This window comes from Equus quagga, chromosome 3, assembly GCF_021613505.1.
Source record: "Equus quagga isolate Etosha38 chromosome 3, UCLA_HA_Equagga_1.0, whole genome shotgun sequence".
Classification (NCBI taxonomy): domain Eukaryota; kingdom Metazoa; phylum Chordata; class Mammalia; order Perissodactyla; family Equidae; genus Equus; species Equus quagga.
In genome coordinates this window covers 65324199-65337092 of record NC_060269.1, presented here as the reverse complement: position 1 = coordinate 65337092, position 12894 = coordinate 65324199, and the positions used below count along the sequence as shown (strand labels likewise).

Below are 12894 nucleotides of genomic sequence, written 5' to 3'. Positions count from 1 at the left end.
TAAACAAAATGTGATATATATATAATGGAATAATATTAAGCCGTAAAAAGGAAAGAAATTCGGACACATGCTACAACATGGATGAGTCTTTTTGCTCATGATGCTGGGTAAAATAAGGCAGTCACACAAGGACAAATACTGTATGATTCTGCTTACATGAGGTACCTAGAGTAGCGGGATTCCTAGAGACAGAGAGTAGAACGGCAGTTGCCTGGGGCTGGGAGGAGCGGGGAGAATGGGGACTTGTTTAACCGGCACAGAGTTTCAGTTTGGGAAGATAAAGATCTGGAGAGGGATGGTGGTGATGGTTGGTTGCACAACAATGTGAATGTACTTAATGTCACTGAACCGTACATTTAAAAACGGCTAAAATACTAAATTTTATGTTATGTATATTTTAACCACAATAAAAAGGTAAATATAGAGCTCTTAAATCCAGGTAATTTCTTTATTCAGGTCTTCCACGTCACCTTTTGCCTCGGAGATGTAACCAAGAGAGAGTGAGAGTTTCTAAAATCACTGTAATATCTGCAATTTTCCTTGTTCTTTTGATAGTTTACTTTAAATAAGTGGATATCATACCATTCAAGATCTAAAGTTTTTTGAATGTTATTTCTTCCCTTTTTTATAAATACAAAATAAACTTTTGTTCCATTTACAGTTTTCACCTTGAGTTCTACTTTGTATGACATTAGACTTATCACCTCTGCTTTCTTTTTTGGCTTGTATTTCATTCACTCCTTTCTTCTTTCATTCAATAAATAACCATGTGCCCTACTGGGTGCCAGGTCCTGTTCCGGGTACTGAGGACACGGTAGGGAGCAAAAGAGACCAACTGCCTGCCCTCCTGGAACTTAGCTTCCAGTGCAGGGAGGACAAAGTAACACAAGATAAATACGAACAATGTAGCATTTTAGATCCTTTCTATTTAAAGTGTCCTCCACAGATGCAGGCAGAGAGGCAGCAGCAGCATAATGTGGGAAGTATTAGACACTTGGGGACCCACCCCGGGCCAACTGAACGCGCCTCTGTGTTGAGCGAGATGTCCAGATGACGCGCAGGCGCCCTGAGGTATGGGAAGCCCTGCTCAGACCCTGAGAACTGCTAGGGAGCGAAAGACGCAGTGAAGGGGTTAGGGAGGCCTCACTCGGAAGGAGGCCTTTGACCAGAGGGCGCGAGCTCTGCAGACTCCTGGAGGAGGCCGCTGCGGCTAATGGAAAGGCCCGCAGGCACCGATGCGAGCGCCGTGTGTTCCGAGGAGGCTGGGGGCGAGCGCGCTGGTGAAGCAGGGCCCGCACGCAGCGGACTCGCCCTCGCTTGGTCTTTGTGTCGCTCGTCCGTTCCGGGCGTGCGCTCGCAGCGCTGTTTCTGAGCGCTGGGATTTGAGCGGCGCTGGACAGCGAGGCGGGGAGCGCGCGGAGCCTGGTCCTCTGGGCTTACTTGGGGGCGCTCACAAGTACATGTCTGCCAAGGGTTTCTGCCGTTCTTCGTGGCTCCCAAGGCTTTTCTGTCTTTGGCTTTCTTTTTAAAATGCAAATTCCTCCCTGATATCAGCCAGCCTTGTAGCAGAAGAAATCCCATGGTAACCCTTTGGATTTACCCCTTTCTCTCGGCTTCCGGAACCTAAACGTCCTGCCTTAAACCGCACCTCTCATTCCAGCTATCTTCCCCTGTTTTTCCCTTCCTACACCATCGAAACTCTAAAAGAGAACTCCGGGCGAGTGGATCTCAAGAGGGGCCAATCGAGAAAATCACCCTCAACTTGCCCTGGGCTTTTGAGAAGGAAGACGATGGAGTCCGGCCTGGGTCCGCATCGGCCCGAACCGGGCTCCGCCGCAGGCCTGCGACCCCAGGCAAGTCACTTCATCTCGCCGCGCTTTAATTTCCTCCTCTATGAAAAGGAGACCGTAACACCGGCCTCGCAGGGTTGTTTTGAGGCCCATATGAGATCATTTATAGGAAAGCATTTGTAAGTCATAAAGTGCCAAACATACGTGACTACTTCCAGCTCGCTGATTTAGGCTATACGACTGAGGTGTGGAACCCACCCCCACCCTCATCTTCTGGTTTCTTCTGTACCCGGAGCTGCCCTCTCACACGGTTATTGCATACACTGTACTCGATTCTGCATCTCCGGCCACAGGTTTCCCCAGGGAGGACAGGCCGGGTGCGGAGGGGAGGACTGATTGGCTGGGAAGGAGGTGGGACGAGCGGTGACGCGCAGTGCCCCGGAGACCACGCCGCCGGGTGCGCGAGGTGCCGGGGCCGCGGCTGGGGCGGGGCAGGAAGGGAGCAGAGGGGCAGGGGGGAGGGGAGGGGAGAGGAAAGGGGGAGGGGGGAGGGGGGAGGAGAAGGGCAGAGGGCGTGGGCAGAGGGGCGGGGTGCGGAGAAGAGGGGGAGAGAGACGTAGGGGGGCGAGAGGGGTGGGGGGGGGCGGGGTGGGGGGGTGGAGGAGAGGAGCTAGGTAGAGGGGAAGGAGAGAGAGGGACGAGGAGTAGGAGGGAAGGAGAGGGGAAGGAGGCGGGGTGGGAAGGGGGAAAGGGGAGGAGGGGATGGGCGCGGGGGCGCCTCCCTGCTGCGGTCTGGGCGCCGGCAGCCGCGTCCCTTATCCCGCGGAGGACAGTGTTCCTGGTGAATCATTACTGGTCCATTAGGAGAAAAGACGGAGCCGGAGCTGTGGGAGGAGGGCCTTCCGGAAGGGGCGGCGACCCGCCGCGGGCAGGCTGGGGCGCGAGGCCCGGAGCGGGTTCGCAGCCGCCTGCAGAGCCTCGGCTCGAGCGCAGTCCCTGTGCCCAGGAGGTTTCCGGTCACAGCACGTTTCTGGGCATTTCGGTTCTTCCCCGGCCGTTCTCACAGCCGCCGCCCTTCCCGCCCTGGGCTACTGGATCGCGCGCCCGAGGGGACGGACGTCTGAGTTGCGTCCCCAGCGCTTGCAGGCCCGGGCGGAGGGATGGGGCACTCAGTGACCCATAGTGGGGCCTACTGTGTGCTCAGTGCGGTGCCGGGTGAGTGGGATGTGGAGCTGGAATACAAGGCAACCAGGAGGGCCCCGGGAGACGGGCAGCTATAGGGGGTTCTTGAGGGGGCCTGACCGCGGTGTTTGTGAGCGTCAGGGCGGAGGAGGCGTGGGCCTTGAAAGATGGGGGCGATCTGCCCGGTGGAGATGTGGGTGCCCCAGGCAGAGGGCATGAGGTGATGGAAGCAGGGGGAACGAACTTGCTGGGGTTGAGGACTGGAGGAGTAGGAGGGGAGCCAAAAAGGTCCCGGGCCAGATCGGTGCCCTGCAGTCCGCTGGGTGTGCGGCGGCTGCGAGGTCGGGCTCCTGCGCTCAGCAGCCGTGTGGCATGGCCAAGGTAGCCTTTCTGAGCCTCCGTGTCCTCAGCTGTAGGTGGGACAATAGCTCACTGGTGTGAGGATTTATAGTGTAGGTGAAACTGGGGTGCCATTCCTAGCATGGTGCTGCTTAACAAACTTAGTCCTTTTCCCTCCTGGAAGGAGAAGGGAGTTGTGAGGCATCGTTGGACAGTTTACAAAGACAGCCAAGAGCCAAATAGAGTCCAGCAGAATACGTCTCCCAGAGTCAAATAGAACAGTCGCTGGCCTGGCCGCCACCTGCGTCTGGGATGCACATCCTGCCACAGATTGGGGCTGCACCAAGACTTAGATCTCAGCTTGTCTGTTCTTTGTTAAGGACCCTTACAGATCACACAGGACACTTACTGATACTGATTGCATCCGAATGGGTGAACACTCACAGAGACACACAGTTGATGACTTTCTCTCTCTCATAGGTATATAGAACCATCCAGATTATCCTCAGGCAGAATTCCTTCCTTTGCTAGTCTGTGTTGGTTTGGGGATTCCAGCTCTAATGGTGGAAACATAGCAGGGTCTGAGAGGTGGGATCCCGCAGCTGCCCCAGCAGAGCCCTAGGCAGAAGCTCTGGCACCAGCCAGGCCCCCGGCAGTGATCATGTGCGTGCGAGCAGAGTGCTGTGCCTGAAGTCACGCAGCTTGCGGGTTGGGCTTTTTGGGGTTCTGACCTCGATGAGTCACTGAAGTGTTAAGAATGCCTTGGTAAGTCACTTCCATGACTCAGTTTCTTCACCTGTAAATTGGGAGCAAGGCACTGGCTGTTTAGCTTGCCTTAGGGCAGGTGCACTCTTAAATAGCCTCTCCCATGTCCAGGCAGTTGGTGGGTGGGATTGCCATTTTTTGGGGATGGAGTGGGTGCGGTCTCCCAGTGACATCAGTGCCCTGGCACGGCTGAAGCAACACGGAGGAGCCACAAGGAGCCTGGCAGGGATGGTGGCACTCCCCCCAGGCAGAGGAAGGAAGGCTGGAGAGGTGTGGTAGACTTGGCAGACAGCTGTCATGACACTGGGGTTCCCCAGGGGCAGAGTGTGGCTCTGTGACGCCCTGACGCTGGCCAGGGCAGGTGAAGCCTCCCTTCTTGCCAAACACGGGACTGTGATTTAGGAAGTAGCTTGACTGATGGAACATTCAGGGCTGAGCCGCAGAATGTGGCCTTAAATGCAAACAGGTGTCCACTTTCTCTCCTCCCAAGTGCGCTGGTCAGCCCGGCCCTCCCAAGCCTGGCCCCAGCCTTCTCCAGGCAGGCCCTGCTTGGATGACAGGCTCACTCGGGGAGGTGCAGCCTTTCCGCAGAGCTTTTCATAATGGGATGCTGAGCAGACTTGGCTGGTGTGTCAGCCCCGTAATGCAGCACTGAGTGAGTAAAACGGCTCATGAGACCCCTCTTCCTTCCGGCCCGGCTGTAGTCATGTGAGAAGAGACCAAATTTTCCAGCAGGCCTCACCAAACACAGCTCAGCTGTCTCTGGAGGAGCCTAGGAAACTGTGTTCTCACTTCATCTTATCTGACGCCCCCTGATTTCAATTTGTCCCGTTACTGAGATGTTTGCTTTCATCATTTGATTAAGATGGTATCTGCAAGGGCTCTCCACTCTAAAGTTACTTTTTCCTTTGTAATTATTACATAGTTTGTAGGGAAGTCCTTTGAAACTATATAAATACCTGTGAAACTGTATGAAAACAGGTGTTTATCCTCATCAAACTTTTAATTTATTTACATGAGTGTGGAATCATGGATTCCTATGTTTTTCAATAGGTTGCAATGGATTACAAAATTTTTTATTTTGATACTCAAATTGTCCTCTACTGGGCCAGTGAGAACCCCTTTAAGCTGGCTTCTTTGTCCTTTTGAAGTGTCCTCATCAACCTTTAAGCATTTCCTTCCTTGTTATAAGAATAGTGTAAGAATATTCTAGGCACGTTATCCTCTCTCTGCCATTGGTCCTAGTAGCATGGTTCTTTTTAGCAGAGAATGGATTTAGAAACCAAGATTAGCGGGAGGCTATGCTCATTACAGTTGGGATGTTGCTGCTCCTGGGCCCTGTCAGTGGACAGAGCTAGGGATGTACATGAAGATACATTCACATGTTTACATCTGTACGTGTATGCTTATTTCTTTCTCTACCTGTGCTATTGAAAACAATGAGCTCACACCAATGCCTCAATTTCGATCCAGCACCTCAGGATTCATTCTACTCTCTTCCCTTTCCTTAGTTATAACCCTTTTCTCCAGCAGGGAGAAATCCGGCTGGCATTCTCTGTGCTGTGACTACCTGTTGATCACCCCTCTTTATGTAACCGATCTCCCACTGCCACCAGCACCCTCCCCCATGTGGATGCCGCCCTCACCTGCCTTGGGCTCCAGCACCGCGCTCGCACACACAATCGTCTCCCTCATGCTTCTTGGGATCTCATCCCAGGGCCGGCCCCTCCTCCTGCATGGACTCCCATTGTGCATCTGCTTGGGTTTTGACACCGCACACCAGCATAATCCCCACACCACTGTGGGCTCTCTTCACCCTGCTCAGTGTCTGACCCCTGACACTGACACCCCCTGCATCAAACCGCCTTCTGCCCTCCTGTAGATGTTCTCTCTACCTGCCTGGAGTGAAGAGGGGGCTCTGACACCTCCATCTAGACCCCTCTCCACCTCCCGTGTCGACACCTACCTTTCTAGGCCTCACCCAGTGGCTTTAGGACTGACTGATTCAGGAAGGGAAAGGGAAGAAGAGCCGCGTGTTAAATCTTAAGCCTCAGATTAAGTAAATCTTAATTGTAAATGAGTAAAGTGAGCACAGTAATGGTCCCCAAGTGATGCAGTGGCCGTGAGTGCTACCTGGGGTCCCGTGTGTGAAGTGCCCCCTGAGCGCAGTGCCGCTGGGGGAGCACTCAGTGTCAGCTGCCATCGTCATTACTAGAAACCAGCATCCCATTTTTATTGTGTCATGTGGCAGGAATACATTAGAAACCTGCAGAGGAGAAGGACAGCCGGAGGAGCGGGTGCCAGCGGCAGACAGTCAACACGGGAGGACTGCTGCGCTGTCTTGAGAGAGTGAACACTCCTTATTTCACCTCGATTCAAGTGTAGAAGTAAGGAGAAAAGGCTGGGAGGGAACATTCTAATATGTCAAGAGTGCTTATCTTTTTTGGTGGGATTGTGTGACTTAAAATTTTTATTATGTGTTTTCTAAAATTTATTTAATAAATACTATTTAAACTTAGGAAAAAAATATTGTGAAAGGACCCTGGTTAACTTCAATGTAACTCATTGAAAAGTGCTCTCAGCCTGACTGGTTAGTTGTGTCTTTTGCTTCTTCCTGGTAGATTTTGGAGTCAAGAGTGCCTGGCTTCAAACCCTGGCCGTGCCGTTTACCAGCTGGGGGACCATGGGCAAGTTAATTAACTTCTCCGTGCCTTTGTTTTTTGCTCTGTAAAGTGGGGAGTCTTACAGTGCCTAATTCAAGGGTACTTAACAATTAAATAAGATACGGTTCAGAAAGCACCTGACAAGGTAAGCACGCAAACATGTTGGCTGTTAATGTTATTATTATTGGGAAGGAATGTAGTGAGGGTTTCCTCAGGTGTCTCAGAGGAAAGAATTCCTTCTCTGAGTAGGCTCAGCTATGCCCCTCTGAGTTAGTATCTTGTGACTAACCCAGAGCCTTCAGGCAGCTGGGCCTCCAAGTGGAGGCAAGGGTGACAAGCCGAGTCATGGGAGGTGTTTTTTTCACTTCTTGGATGGGACCCAAAGAGATCACTTCCTTAACTGACTCAGCATCCTGGCGTTAGGAACTGACTGGCACCCACAGGACAAATGATCCAGCTCTGTCTGAGTTGGTGTCCAATTTGGGATTTGCTCTTTTATCCATTCACTCATTCTGTCATTTGGCTGTTAACTTCACATGTATTTATTAAATGCTTACTGTGTGTCGGGCGCTGATGTAGGCAATAGGATATAGCCATTAAAGGCAACTAAAAATATATTAAAAATTAAAAATACAATTAGTAAGGGATTCAGATATCTGTACAACCATCTTCGTGGCGAGCATTATTCACAATAACCGAAAGGTAGAAGCAGCTGAAGTGTCCATTGATGGATGAATGGATAAACAAAGTGTGGTTCATGCATACAAAGAAATTTTACTCATCCTTTAAAAGGAAGGAAATTCTGACACATGCTACAACATGCATGAACCTTGAAGACATTATGCTAAGTGAAATAAACCTGTCACAAAAGGACAAATATATGATTCACCTGAAGTACCCAGAGTAGTCTAATTCATAGGGACAGAAGGTAGAGTCGGGGTGCCAGGAGCTGGGGAGAGAGGAGGAATGGAGAGATAGTGTTTACTGGGCACCGAGTTTCAGTTTGGGAAGACGACAACATTCTGGAGGTGGATGGTGGTCATGGTTACACAGCGAGGTGAATGTACTTAATGCCACGGAACTGTATGCTTAAAAATGGTTAAAATGGTGAATTTCATATTGTGAATATTTTTCCACAAATTTTTAAGATGTGAAAAAATTGTGATAATACCTTTAGATAGTGGAATAAAGCATAGAAATTAAGTTCATGAAAAAAATTTGCCTAACAGATTTAACTTCTACAATTTGTTTTCTTTTAAAACTTTTTGAACAGACACTTCACCAAACAAGATACTATATTGACGACAAATAAGCACATTAAAAGATTTTCAACATCATTAGTCATTAGGAAAATGCAATAAACCGCAATGAGACACCGTTACGTACCTATTACAATGGCTGAAATTGAAAAGATTGATCATACAAGCGCTGACTAGGATGGACAGCAGCTGGAACTCCCAAACTCCTGGGGAGAATGTAAAAGGCTACAACCACTTTGGAAAACAGTTGGGTGGTTTGTTAAAAAAGTTAGACATACTGTCATATCATCCAGCCTTTGAATTCCTACATATTTAGCCAGGAAAAATGAAAGCATACGTTCATACAAACAGAAAACAGTACGTGTCCATCAACAGAAAAACGGATAAGCAAACTGTGTTATATGCATAGAAAAGAATACTACTCAAGAATAAAAAATAAAAAGAATGAACAAGCTACTACATGGATGAATCTCAAAATAATTATGCTGGGTAAAAAAATAGCTAGGCAAAAAAGAGTATATACTTTGCGATTACATTTGTATAAAATTCTAGAAAATGCTAACTAATATATGGTGATAGCGAGCCAATCAGGGGTTACCTACAAATGAGAGCCGGTGGAGGAGGGCAGGAGGAGATTACCAGGGGACACAAGGACATTTTGGGGGGTGATAGGTAAATTCATTTTCTTGATTGTGGCGATCCTTTCATGGGTGTGTACATATGTCAAAACTTATCAAATTGTATGCTTAAATATGTGTAGTTTATTGTATGTCAGTTATACATTAATGAAGCTGTTAAAGCCAAAATTAAAAACAATTTTAATGCACACCAAAAATGCAATTAATAAGGGATAGGAGTCTACAGGCGCACAAGGTAGACCTGTGCATGAGGTGGTGGCGGTCAGGTGAGGCTTCACAGAAGTGACCTGAGGACAAGTAAGTGTTGTCAGGCAAAGCTGGGACAGGATATGGTCTTTCATATGGAGGAGGAGAAACGTGTGAAGACTCACAGGCAGGAGAGAGCCTGGGGCTGGCACTCGTGTGGCTGGAATCAGGGAGGCGGACCTGGGGTTGGGGGCGGAAGAGATATGAGGCCAGAGAGAACAGCAGGGACCAACTGTGCATGTGCATGGAGAATGACTAGAGGCAGCCAGGGGGTTGTCACATGTGCAGTTTACAAAGATACTCTGGCTGCAACCTGGGAAATGAGCTGGAGAGGAAGTAGGGTGCAGGCAGAAATCCAGGTGTTAGGTAAGAATGGGTGAGGACATTACCTGGTGGGGAAAGGTCCAAGACAAGAGCTGTCAGGGTATTTCACTTCCCTTCCTCTTTTCAACGCCCTGGAGAGTTAGGAAATTTTCTCCTAGCCTTACGGAAGAGGAAACAGAGGCTTGGAGCAGTTGAGTAACTTGCTTATGGCCACAGAGCTCGTGAGCAGGAGATGTGGGGTTTCCAGTCCAATGGGTTCTGAGTCCAAAGTCCACAATGCTCACAGGCTTCTCTCTAATTCAAGTAAAAGGCATCTGGGATGACTCCCTTCTCCCGTTGCCTGATTTCTCACCCTTACTGTGGTTCGCTCTGTGACAGTCTTCCCTTGGGAGGAGGCAGGGTGCCATGGGAGCATGTAACAGAGGATGTAACATCATCTGGGCGGTCAGGAAAGGAAGGCTTCCTGGAGGAAGGGACATTTCAGCTGAGCCCTGAAGAATTTGAAAGAAGAGGAAGAGCTAGCAGAGGCACGAGGTCGGGTAGTGGGGCATGAGAAGGAGCAGGTGTTCTAGAGTGGAGAGAAGAGCGTGTGAGACTGGTTGGGAGCAGACTATCATGTGGCGTGTCTGAAAACCAAGCTTGAGTGGCTGGATGATGGTGTGAGATGCAGAAGAGAGGCGCAAGATTTGACACTGATGTACAGCTCTCTGGGAAGCAGTTTAAAGCATGGAGTGGATGGAAGGGAGACCAGTAGGGTGAATCTTGTTGATCTGATGGTGAAATCCTGCCTGCCAGGCAGCTGCTTGTTGTGGTTACCATGGAAACATTAGACCGCAGACCCAGAAGCATCTAGTCAGCCCCTCTCCGTAAAGATGATGAGATTAAGGAAACGAAGGGGAAGAGACTTGCAGGCTTTCCTATTGGCAGCATGGAAACCTTTTTTTTAAAAATATGTATAGTGGTAAATAGATAGAAGATTGACAATTTTGGACATTTTAAGGGTAGGGTTCAGTGGTAGCACATATGTTCACATTATTATGCAACCATCACCACCATCCGTTTGCAGAAATTTTTCGTCATCCCGACCTGACACTGTGTTCCTATTATGATAAGTCCCCACCCCCTCCCCTCAGGCCCTGTAACCACTGTTCTTCTTTCTGTCTCTGTGGATTTGACAATTCTAGGTGCCTCATATAAGTCGAATCATGTGTTTTTGTCTTTTTTCACAGATACATGGACAAACAAAATGTGGTAATATACACACAAGGGAATATTATTCAGCCCTAAAAAGGAAGGAAATCCTGTCGCATGTTACGATGTGGATTTACCTTGAAGACATTATGTTAAGTGAAATAGCCAGTCACAGTAAGACAAATGCTGTGTGATTCCACTGAAGTGAGTTCCCGAGAGCGGTCACATTCATAGGGACAGAAAATAGAGCGGGAGTTACGGGGAGCTGGGGGGTGGGGGAGGGGGAGTGTTGTCTGGTGGGTACAGAGTTTCAGATTTGCAAGATGAAAAACTTCTGGAGCTCTGTTTCACAGCGATGTGAATATACTTCACACTACTAGGCTGTACACTTAAAAATGGTTAAATGGTCAATTTTCTCTTATGTGCTTTTTACCACAATTTAAAAAAATGACTGGTGGATGAATTGACTGACTTTATCCTCTGCACCCTGGCTCTCACGGCCCTCCGAAACCTGCTCCCGCTGCATGCCTCACCTGGACATGCCTGAACATCACTGCATCTGTCTTGGCGTGCACTGCTCCCTCTGGCTGGAACACTGATTTCCTCTCCTCCTCGCTCTGCTGAAATCCTTGCTGAGCTTTGCAGACTCAGCTCAAGTGCGCGCCACCGTGCTCTCTCTGCTCACTGCGCTCTGCTGTGACTGTGCACACAGCATTGGCCTGGAGGTGTGTGTTTGCTGTCCTTCCTTTGTTCCCCCCACGTGACTGAATTCCCGAGGTGGGAGAGGATGTATGTGTTCCTTCCCACAGCACAGTCCAGTCCAACCAGCAGTAGGTAGTTGCTGGTTTCGGGGGGCTCTTGCATTGATTGCTCCCCCATGAGGCTGTGTCTGACCCCTTTCCCTGTCTGTTTGGGCCTTCTGTGCTGACCTTGTCCCTTTTCTGGGCTGCAAGCTCACAAAGGGCAGAGCCTGGATTTTCGTCTTTGCATGTCCCACAGCACCTTGCCCGGCGCCTGGCTCAGAGGGGCTGCACACATCTTTGATGGTTATGGAAATGGGTGAGAAGCCACAGCTGCTGGCTTTTTGCCTCTCTCCCTGAGGAGAAGCTGAGAAGGAATGCACAGCCCTTTCCTTCCTGTCCTCTTTGAATGGTGGACTCAGTCCTAGCTGTCCTGCTGCTTCAGCATTTCTTTGCACTGGAGCAAGTGCAGCTGCCAGGGCTGCAGAGAAAGGGGATGAAGGAGTTGCCTCAGCCATCTCAGAGGATTGTACTTGTTGCCTTTAGGGCCACCAGCCAAAGCCCTTTTCATTAGACCAGATGCGTTGGCTTGAAGCTGGCTGGGCTTCCTGTCACCAGTGGACTCTCTGTTTAACATCTCAGCTGGATTTGGCTGAGTTGGAGATCTCGGGGAAAATGGCGGGTCCACTTTGGTGGATTTGCACATTGCTGTCTTGTATGCGTGCCCGTCTGCAGGCCTGGCAGCTTCCTCCCTCGTCTGCCTTCTCCTCGGAAGCTCATCAGCAGGGGGAGCTGGATCCGACGACTACCTAATGGAAACCAGACTTCTGTGAACGCGGAGGAACAGGCTGAGAAAGGGCCGGCTTTCTCTGGAATAGTTTAGATTGTCGTTATTTTTTCATTGGAATGCAGATGACGTGCTAAATATAACAGTTAAATGTCGTGTAAGTTTTATATCTTTGTAAAGTTTTTCATGTAATTTCACTAACTTAAAAAATCCTTTGGACAGCCACTAGCCCTTATTTTTGTGTTACGCGAGCTGTGGGGAAACTGAGAGGCAAGACGTTCCAGCTGGGAACACAATTTTCTGCTTCTGAGCAACGTCAGGCATTGCCTTTAAGACGTTAGACAGAAGACAGAAGGCTAGAGTTAGCGCATTTCTGGGCGGCCTTTTGAAAGCATCCCTAAGGGCCTCTCTGGAGAATAGTAAGTCCCCATGTAACCGTTTCTTATCCTCCAGTTTGCCAGCACCTTGACCTTGTTGCTGATTCCTGATCCTCAATTCTTGCTTTGAGCTGAGACTTTTATATTAATCATGCCCTTTTATTTTCTGATGCTTTAATATCTGGAGCCTTGCTGATCCTGTAGAGACTGCCCCTCCCAGGGCCAGCCAATTCCTAGACATGGTAAAGACTTGCCTGGGACTGTGCTTTTCGTATGTAATCCAACCAATTCCCCAACCACCTGCTTCCTGGGCTCTCACACTCTGGGCCACTGTCCCCCTGCCCTGATCACCCGACAGCCAGCTACTGGAAACAACTAGGGACAGCATCTGTGCCCTAGAGCCCATGAAATTATTCAGACTAGCTGATCCTAAACCTGCTTACACTGCCTTGCCTTTCCCACAAAAGCCACGGTAAAGGTCCCTGCTTATGTTTTCCTCTGGCTCTCTCTGCCTCCTGACCTGCCCTGGTGCTTCCCTATGTGATGCCCGCCGCCCCCATGGCATGGTGTGTCCCTGATTTTTAGGGGTGTGT

At 49.6% G+C, this 12894-nt stretch overlaps 1 long non-coding RNA gene across 2 annotated transcripts; it reads left to right on the top strand.

Moving 5' to 3' along the window:
- Positions 1–2569: 2569 nt before the first annotated feature.
- LOC124236662 (uncharacterized) lies at positions 2570–12085 on the top strand. 2 transcript variants are annotated; one of them, XR_006887825.1, is made up of 5 exons: positions 2570–3005; positions 6328–6463; positions 6698–6884; positions 10436–10601; positions 11873–12085. It is a non-coding gene; the product is annotated as an uncharacterized LOC124236662 (long non-coding RNA). The 2 variants fall into 2 exon arrangements; XR_006887826.1 differs by lacking the exon at positions 2570–3005 and adding an exon at positions 3039–3791.
- Positions 12086–12894: the final 809 nt, after the last annotated feature.